This window comes from Otolemur garnettii, unplaced genomic scaffold, assembly GCF_000181295.1.
Source record: "Otolemur garnettii isolate 467f Iridium unplaced genomic scaffold, OtoGar3 scaffold00085, whole genome shotgun sequence".
Classification (NCBI taxonomy): Eukaryota; Metazoa; Chordata; class Mammalia; order Primates; family Galagidae; genus Otolemur; species Otolemur garnettii.
The window spans coordinates 44,316-54,309 of NW_003852480.1; positions in this window are offsets into that span (position 1 = coordinate 44,316).

Sequence of the window (9,994 nt, forward strand, 5' to 3'; positions counted from 1 at the left end):
TTTAATAATGTTGATTCTTCCTAGCCATGAGCATGGCATTTTCTTCCATTTGTTAATATCTTCTGCTATTTCTTTTATTATAGTTTCATAATTTTCTCTACAGAGCTCTGTCACCTCTTTTGTTAGGTATATCCCTAGGTATTTCATTTTATTTGGAGCTACTATGAAGGAGCTTGTGTTAACCACATTCTGTGACATAAAAGACACCATGATAAAATCAAAAGAATAGAATTCAAAGAATGTCTGCTCTCCTACTATAATGGAAATAAACTGGAAGTCAATAACACAAAGATAGCTGGAAATTTCTAAAATAGTACATACATGGAGATTAAGTAATACAGTTCTAAATAACATGAGGGTCAATGAAGAAATGTCAAAATAAATTAAGATAATATTTTGAACTAAATGACAATAAATCTTATCAAAATTTGTGGAATATAGTGAAAGCAGTACTTACTGGGAATTTTATAGCATTGAATGCATACATTAGAAATAATAATGTAAAAGAAATAATTTAATTTTCCACATTTTGGAACTAGAAAGGAAGAGCCAATTTAATCTAAAGTAAATAGAGAAAAATGAAAAATACAGCAGAAATTGATGAAATTAAAATAGGAAGTCAATAGACAAAAATCAATAAAACCAAAGCCTGATTCTATGAAAAGATCAGTAAAATCAATAAACCATTTCTAGGCTAAATAAGCAAACAGAGAGAAATACAAATTATCACCATGAGAAATTAAAAAGGGGTCATAACTACAGGTCTCCAGGACATTAAAATGATAATGTAAGAATGTTCTATACAACTGTATGCCTATGAATTTGATATTATGGATAAAATGGAAAAACTTTTGTGAAAGATACAAACTGCCAAAACTCTCAAAAGAAGAAATAAGACAATCTGAATAGGCCTATATTTGTTAAATACATTGCATCAGCTATCTATAATCTTCTAAAACAGAAAGCAGCACATCCAGATTAGTTTACTAATAAATTCTACCAAACATTTATTTTAAAAAAATGCCAATTTTTAAAAATGATTATAAAAAAGGCAATTTTTTTATAATTTATAAATGTTTAAAAAATGATGCCAAATTTTTATAATCCCTTTCAGAAAATACAAAAAGGAATCCTGAATAATTTATTTTATGAAGCCCAGCATTATTATCCTAATATTGAAACCTGGCAAAGATATTATGAGAAAAGAAAAATACTGATTAATATTTCTGATGAATGTGTGCTTCAGGCCCAAGGGAGAGAAAGATGGTCACCGGAACACCTATTTTTGAAAGAGGAAGAGCCTAATTCCAGCCAGTGGAGCTGTGGCAGATTAAAATCCACAGTGGCCAAACTCCCCAATCAACTCTGTCTCTATCCTTTTATAGGACTCATAAGTAGGCAGAGAAAGGAATTATTACATTGTCCCTCATTGGAGGATTCAAACCAAGCATTAGTTTCAAGGTTCTAAGAAGCTAAGTATTTACAAATTCTTAGAAGCTGAGTTACCATGAACAACTTGGCAAGAGTGTCCTTGAGTTTCTTAGAGAAGCCTTTTGTCCTTCTAGATCAGAACAAACTCTTCCCTGGTATCCTCTCTCAGACACAGAAATATTCAACAAAATATTAGCAAATCAAATCTAACAACATATAAAAGGAATTATATAATATAATAAAGTGAAATTTTCCCAGTATGTAGAGCTTAATTCATGCAAACCATCATATGAATGGACTAAAGACAAAACAAAACAAAATAAAAAAAAAACTCCCACATGACTATATTGATAGGTTCCAAAAAAGCTTTGACAAATTCCAATACCCATTCATGATAAAAATCAAACCAAAAACAAACAAAAAATAAAACAAAATAAACAACCCCCCCAACCTCTCATAAAACTAAGAATATGTCAGAACTTCCTCAATTTGATTAAATCACAGTCGTAATTAATGGTGAGAAACTAGAAACTCTTCCCTTAAGACCAGGAACAAAGAAAGGATATCCTTTCTCACCATTCCTTGTCAACATCATACTTGAAGTCCTAGCTACTATAATAACATAAGAAAAAGAAATAAAATGTATACAAATTGGAAAAAAAGTAAAACTTTTTACTTTTTGTTGATGGCATGGTAATCTATGAAGAAAATTTGAAAGAATTGGCAAAAATTCTCATGGAAGTATTAAGCAATTTTAACAAGGTTGCAGAATGCAATGTTGAATATAATCAAGTCAATTGTTTTCCCATTTATAATTAACAAGCAGCAATTCAAAATTAGAAACACAATACTATTTATATTATCAGCCCCCAAATTAATTGATTAGGTAGAAATCTAACAGTGTACAAAATCTATATGAGATAAACTAGAAAACTCTGATGAAAGATAGCAAAGAGAGCTAAATAAGAGGGAAATATAGCCGGGCCTTGTGGCGGGTGCCTGTAGTCCCAGCTACTCCAGAGGCTGAGGCAAGAGAATTGCCTAAGCCCAAGAGCTAGAGGTTGCTGTGAGCTGTGAATGAACAGCACTCTACTGAGGGCGATAAAGTGAGACTCAGTCTCTTAAAAAAAATAAATAAATAAAATGATAGGGAAATATTCCATGTTTATGGATAGGAAGAATTAATATTTCCAGATGTCAGTTCAAAGTAATAGTATCTAGATTCAATGCAGTCCCAATCAAAATACTATCAAGTTAGTCTTCGAAATTTAAGAAACTGATTCTAAAGTTTATATGGAAAATAAAAGGTTCAGAATAGCCAATTATTATTGAATAAGGAGGACAAAGTTAAAGACTGACAATAATAGATTTACTGTTAAAAAAGGGGAACACAAAGCAATTTTGGAGGTGATAGATATGTCTATCGCCTTGACTAGGGGAGAATTTCACAGGTGTAGCATATCTCTAAACTCACAAAACATACATAATGAATAAATGTATATGTAAAAAATCATTTAATTTTATAAAGTGAATATTTTCAGTTTTTACATATTACTCATACCTCAATAAAGTGGTTAACAAAAAGACTTACTATAAAGTTACAATGATCAAGACAATGAGAAAAGAATAGACTAATAAATCAATGAGACAAAATAGCCCAGAAATAGACCCATATAAATTAAGTCAACTGGACTTTGATAGAAGAGCAAAAGAGATATTATGGAGCAGAGTTAGTCAGTAAATGGTGGTAGAAGAACTGGAGATATATATATATATATATATATACACACACACACACATATATATACTATGTACACACACAAATATTTGAGGGCAGTGTCTGTGGCTCAAAGGAGTAGGGTGCTGGCCCCATATGCTGGAGGTGGTGGGTTCAAACCTGGCCCCAGCCAAACACTGCAAAAAAAAAAAAAAAAGAAAATTTGAACACAGACCTCACATTTCCACAAAAATTTACTCAAAATAAATTATAGACCTAAATGTAAATGCTAAGACTATAAAGCTTCTAGGATGATAGCAGGAGAAAGTGTAGGAGACTAGAGTATAGTGATGGCTTTTTAGATCAAACACCAAAGCCACCATGCATGAAAGAAACAATTGATAAATTCAACTTTAAAATTACTAACCTGTGCTCTGTGAAAGACAATAGCAAGAGAATGAAAAAATGAGCTATGGACAGAGAGAAAATATTTGTATGAGACATACCTGCTAAAGGACTGTTACCTAAAAAACGCTTAAAATGCAACAATAATACAATGAACAACCCAGTTTAAATGTGAGCAAAATACATGGACAGACATCTCACAAAGGAAAGATAACCATGGCAAGTAAACACATGAAAGAGGTTCAGCCATCATGTTTCATGGAATTGCCAATCAAGACAATAAGGAGATGCCACTACACTCATACTAAAATGACCGAGCTTCAAAACATCAAGGACACTATATGGGGGTGAGGACGGGGACCGACAGGAACTCTGGCTGTACAGTCCAGCCATTGCTCTCCCAGGCATTCATTCAAACACCAAACATACTCTCAGGAATGTTTATAGCTGCTTTATTTCCAGCTGCTAAAACATGGAGGCAACCAAGATGCCCTTTGATAGTCAACTGGATGAGTAAATACCTATTAAACAATGAAATATTATTTAGTGCTAAAAAATGAGCTATGGAGCCATTAAACAATATGGAGAAAAGCTGAATTTATATTAACTAGGGAGAAGACAATCTGAAAATGTTGCTGTATGCACACTATACGAGATTCCAGGAAAAGAAAGAGTAACAAGCTTAGGGGTTTAGGGGTTTCCAGGGTTTGGGGTGGGTGGAGGGATGAATAAGCAAACCACAGAGGATTTGAAGGCAGTGAAACTACTCTGTCTGACGTATACAATTGCAGGTAAATAGCCAACTAACAGAGTGTAAAGTTCAATTACAGAATAACGTTATGTTAGCTAGTGGAGTAGACAGCCGGATCTAGGGTTTTGCATTGGAAATAGAATAAATAAAGTACCTTGAGATCCCTGAGAATATCCGTGCTTCTTGGATGCTCACTTGGAGTAGTGGAGAAGGAAAATAACTAGATTGGAAACTTGTTACCAAACCAAAAACCAAATACCAAAAACCAAAACGAGCCCCACAAGAACAAGAAACTCTGAAAAGCAAAAGAACTTGGTATTTAATATTTCAATTAAGTTTCTACTATGCCATCTAGTTGAGGGTGATTAAAAAAATAGAAAAACGTTGCTCAGAAAACCAGACCGGAATTACACAAGTAGATTTCAAAGTTTTATGCATAGAGAGAATTGAAAACTTGCTAGTGGTGAAGATGCTGTGAGGAAACAATTGAAAGAAAAAGGTAAAAATTATCTTGTGATTGAAATTTAGAAGCGTGCCTATGGTTAGTGCTTAGGGAGGGTGACTGATGAAGAAAAAAATAATAAACACACCTAGAAAGTTGGAACATGTTAATAGGAAAAGATTTGGTGTTTCAATACAATCAAATGGGAATCCCAAATTTGTATTGAAGAAGTGAGGGAATTTTAAAATTTTGAGGTTGTTATGGTCCTCTGAGTAAACATTCTCAGCCTAATTTTTAGGTAACGGGGAAGAAAGGCAGATTGTCAGCAACTACTGTGGTTCTAAGACGTTCAGGGCACAAGATAGCAAACTGGCATACAGGACTGAATTCTTTGGCCTCTAACCCTCAAAGAAGTAATAGGAGGGCAATGGGTCTGGGAGGCTTGCTCAGTAAGAGAAGCGTCATATGAATCCTGAGGAGAGAAAATGGTGATTGAATGGGGGTTGCATATGTGTGGGGAGAAATGTTAAAAAACTGGGTAATGATGATGGGAAGAAAAAGAGTTCATGTTGCATCTGCTCACTTCCTTGACACAGCCCTGTGTAGAATTTAGATGTTTTCGCCTGGCGTGACTCCATCAGAATGCAAATTTTCTACTTAAGGATGACATAGACAAAGTTAAAAGATTAGCATTAGATGAGGTAAATATATTCAAACACCTAAACCCAATGAGGGATTAACCCATATACTTAGAAGGAAGTCGCTTAAATTAACTGGAAATACCATAGAAAATGATCAAAGACTATAAATAGACAATTCAGAGAAGGAGAAATCTGAAAGACGAATGCATACATGTGTTCAAGCTCCCAATAGACAGAAGAGAAGAAAAAATAAAGAAAAAGGAAATTCACACAATGAGCTATCACAGCACTGACAATTAGCTGGATATTAGTAAATGTGGTAACTTCGTGGAAAACAAGGACCCTGGAGCAATACTGGAATATCTGCAGATGTAACCATGCTAGAAAGCTGTAAATTACATTCTCATTTCTGCTATGATTCAGTACCTTGGGCTATTCGTGCCTCTATTGTCACTGGGGAACTTAGCTGAGATTGCCCACTGACCCTGAAGTGGATGGCTACCATTGCTTGTGTGTAGTAGGGAAGCATTAGAAACAACTTGGGTGCTCTTTTTTACATGTAAAATGTAAGGCATGCATAAAAAGAAATCCTGCAGTAGGGTAACTGTGTTGATTTTTACACTTCTCCATCATTACAGATAGAAAAATAGATGTCAAATATAAAACACTGAGAAAAAAAGAATAAACAAGACAATAACTTGAATAACCCTGACCTCTATGTGTGAATGTCAAACATTTACATACATATAAAATAGCGCCTTTTTCAAGGTTTTTATACATGTACGGAAATATGAAAAGAGTATTGAAAGATCATACAGTACACATAAAAAAACAGTAAAAAAAAAAAAAAAGTAACAACAGAAGAAATTTGTAGGGATCCATGACAATTCGATGCCTGAATTTTATTCCTGAGCCCATGAGATCCTTAAAAACAAAACAACACAAACAAGCAGTGGTTTTATAGTACTTGGCAGCAGATTTAGCAGTGGCACAGTTTAATCAAGGCAGTTAGTCAGGAGAGAATTGAGATTGTTCCTAATTCAAAGGGAAGGAACAAAGAGAAAAATAAAAAAATCTTTGTTTTAAATCACCATTCTGGAGGAAGGCAGAAGAAAATGAGATTCGGACATGCAAATGAATTGGTTCTCCCAGTCAGGGAGAAAGCTTCCCTTTTCCTTAATGAAAGGTACGTAAGTGAAAACAAAGATATTTAAGGCAGAGGCAGTGCGGAGAGAACAGCTCCTTTTCCTTCTCTTGATTTTTCTTAGTCTATTTCTCGATTTTGCATAGAAATGTATAGTCTCAGTTCATTTTCAAAATCGGCACGTGTGTATTATTCCCGGGTCCTACTCTACTGAGAGCAATTTACATATTCTCAGAAATTATGGAAAAATGAAATCTTCTATCATAAGGAAGACTTAAGAAGCGTGTCATATTAGGAATTTGCATGGGTCACACCTGTTAACATGCAAAGCATTATTTGAGAGGTTTTTACAGGCATTACTCCCTGTCTCCCCAGGGCCCATAACTAAAGAAAGATCCAGAGGCTAACTGGGGGGAAGCACACGCAGTAGCTAATGACAGCGCTGGGATAAGAACCTAGATGTCTCCAATTTCCAGGTCTTGAGCTGTGTTCGTCTAACTAAACCTGCCCACGTCAGCACCTTCCCTTGCTGGCTGATAGGTAAGCTGAATGCTTGTTCCCTGAGTGAGGATTAGTAATAAGTACGTGGCCTCATTTTTTAAACCTTTTGCCCACAGGCCTTGTCACAACTATCTACCTCAAGCTCTTTCTTCTTCTTCTTTTTCTTTTTTTCTAAAGCTTCAGCCATACAGAGAATAATAATAAGCCAATACTCCTCTTGCTGAGTTTTTATGAGTTTGGGGGCTGAGGACAGCATGCCAGAAGCTATTTTGGGATATAGTTTAAAATAATGAGAAAACCAACACCAGCAGCCCAGCGAATTGAACACGACGCAGACAAGTAGCAGTGAGTGCCGGCCAGCGGCGACGGGGACTCGCTTCCTGGGTTGATGCATGAAGTTCTCGGGGGCTGCTGCAGCATTTCTTTTCCCCTGAGGGAACACGTTGGCTCTTTGCTAAACTGGAGGCTTTAAAAATAGCCCCCAGTGCCTGCTGTTCAGGAAAGGAGGGAACTCCCACTGCTGGGCAGCATTTTGCATTGAAAGCATATTAAGCAATTAAGTATGAAACTCTTCTTCCACATTGTTGCTATGGAGATCTGTGGGCAGGAAACTTTAAATACTGTAAAAAATAATTCAAGTAATGAGCTGAGAGGAACAGATCATCACCATCTCAATTATTTCCATCCACACATTGTCAGGTGGGGAGAGTAAAAATGCATGGAAATTTTATGCATGTTGATTTTCCTTTGCTGGAATTCAAGTATTTCTAGAAGGTGTAAATCATTCGTCTGAGCCTTCCACATTAAAAAAAAAAAAAAAATCTTGGATAGGATAAAAATATCAGTAGCAAAAGATCTACAATTCTATGTTTATTAATTATACTCCCCAGAGGCAAGGATGGTAAAGAGTTGGTTTGTATATGAGCGTTCTTCACAAATCAAGAATGCTCATATCCGTAGGCACACACGGTTGTATGTTTAAATTTTTAATATTTTAAATCTCCTTTAAAATCCTCATAAAATCTAAAAATGTCTGGAGGTCAAAAAAGCCATAATCCTCCAAAATGAAGAGAAGGCTTAAGAAAAGTAAGTCATTCTGTGACAGAAATGAGTTCTTAAGCTCGCATGTCAGTTTTAACTAAGTTTTATAGCTTACTGCATTAGCTTCTGTCTTGGTTTATATCATGTCAAGTCCAAGCATGCCATTTGACCCATTACATGAAAAGAAGGACTTATAAATTTTCTTTGGTCATCAAGTCTGGCAGAAATGGAATGTAGAATGATGATATTTCCATTCCTCTTGAGCTCAATTGAGCACAATGGGGGTCTTGAGCAATGGAGAACAATGGGCCTCCATTGTTCAACCAAGAGCTTTCTGCAAGGTGGTTGGTTAGGATGTATAGGTGCCAAAGTATTTATTGTCAAGCAAATTTTCAAACATTAAAACCCTGACTTACATACAAATATAAAATGAAGACATGTCAAATACTTAATTGAACACATGCACAAATAGAAGAAACAGATGCTAAAGTTCGTTCAAAAACAATTGAATTGGCATTTTGAAAAAAAAAAAGTAAGAATATGACCTCTAGGTTAGATGAAATGAGTGTTAATGTCCTAAAGAATAATAAACCATTAATTCTGAGTTTAATTTTTCCAGTGGTCAGAAATACACAAATTAACATACAACTTCACAGTGACTAGGGTTTAATTAAAAAAAAAAACTATAATAAATTTACATAAATAATTCTAAATGATCTTTGGGAGGGCTTTTTAGACAATGTGGTATGACTTCGAAAGGATATACTATACTCTTTATTTACAACTTCTGAATTTGTTCTCTTAGTCATTTAGAAACAATTTCTGAATGTTTTTCTTAATTTCAGAAGAGGCTATTTTTATTTTATTTATATGATAGAAAAGTTGGGACTTAACCCTAGAAGGCTCCTTCACTTAGAGTATTAAACAAATCCTGAAGTAGAAAATCAATACTTGTATGGACATTTCACTTCAAAAATAAATGTTGGGTCTTTTACATCCCTTTATTATTTGCTTTTCTATCCTAAACCTTAAAAAAATAAGTTTAAAATATGCTTTCTACAAGTTTTCACTCACAGTACTTTTAGATTTTCATGCACTTCTTTTTGTTAAGGTATCCCAAATTTGAGGTCCTGATGGCTACAAAGGGACTTCAAGTTGACAGTCTGTAATAGCCATAACATCAGGTCTCCTGGGAGGAATTTTTGCCCATTGGTTCCATATAAAACACCCTGTACTTCAATAAGGGTCATACCTGCTCAAATGATTATCTTTCCCAAATATGATACTCAGGTATGAACTTGGTTGTGCAATAAGACGCAAATAACTACATTCCATGTAAAGTAAGAAGAATCTGTAAAAGTTTCTGCATTCATAGAGGTCAGTAAGAGTACTTCGCAACATACACATGAGAAAATGGGACCTTAAGACAACCCATTCAACTCAGTGATGTCCCACAAATAACCAAGAGTGAATTTCCCTCATCAGTTTATTCATTCCTTATTATTATTTCTTCTTCCACTATATCTTGGGTTAGTATTCTCTCATAAAGTTGTCTGCTTCTGGTCTACAAACTAGAGTTCTTTAAATCCTGTTACCATCTGAATGTTGCTATTCTTTGAGGCTTCATGCTTAAACTCAAGCTAATCAAGTTCTTTCTATGATAGTCTGAGAAGACTGTTTTTCTTCAAGTGACCAAAAATAGCCAGTATTTAACCCATAGAGCTGTAGAGAAGTAACTGAGAGAAGCAGAAACCACCGATTGGTTAAGACTAAACGGTTGCGGTTAATGTATTACAGTAACCAACAGTATCAGACTGGAGAAAAGTGAATTCCCTGCAGAGAATATCACTATTTCTTAAGAAATTAATCAATGATTTCTCTGAGAAAAAGAACATACTATGGGATGTGAGTACATTGACAA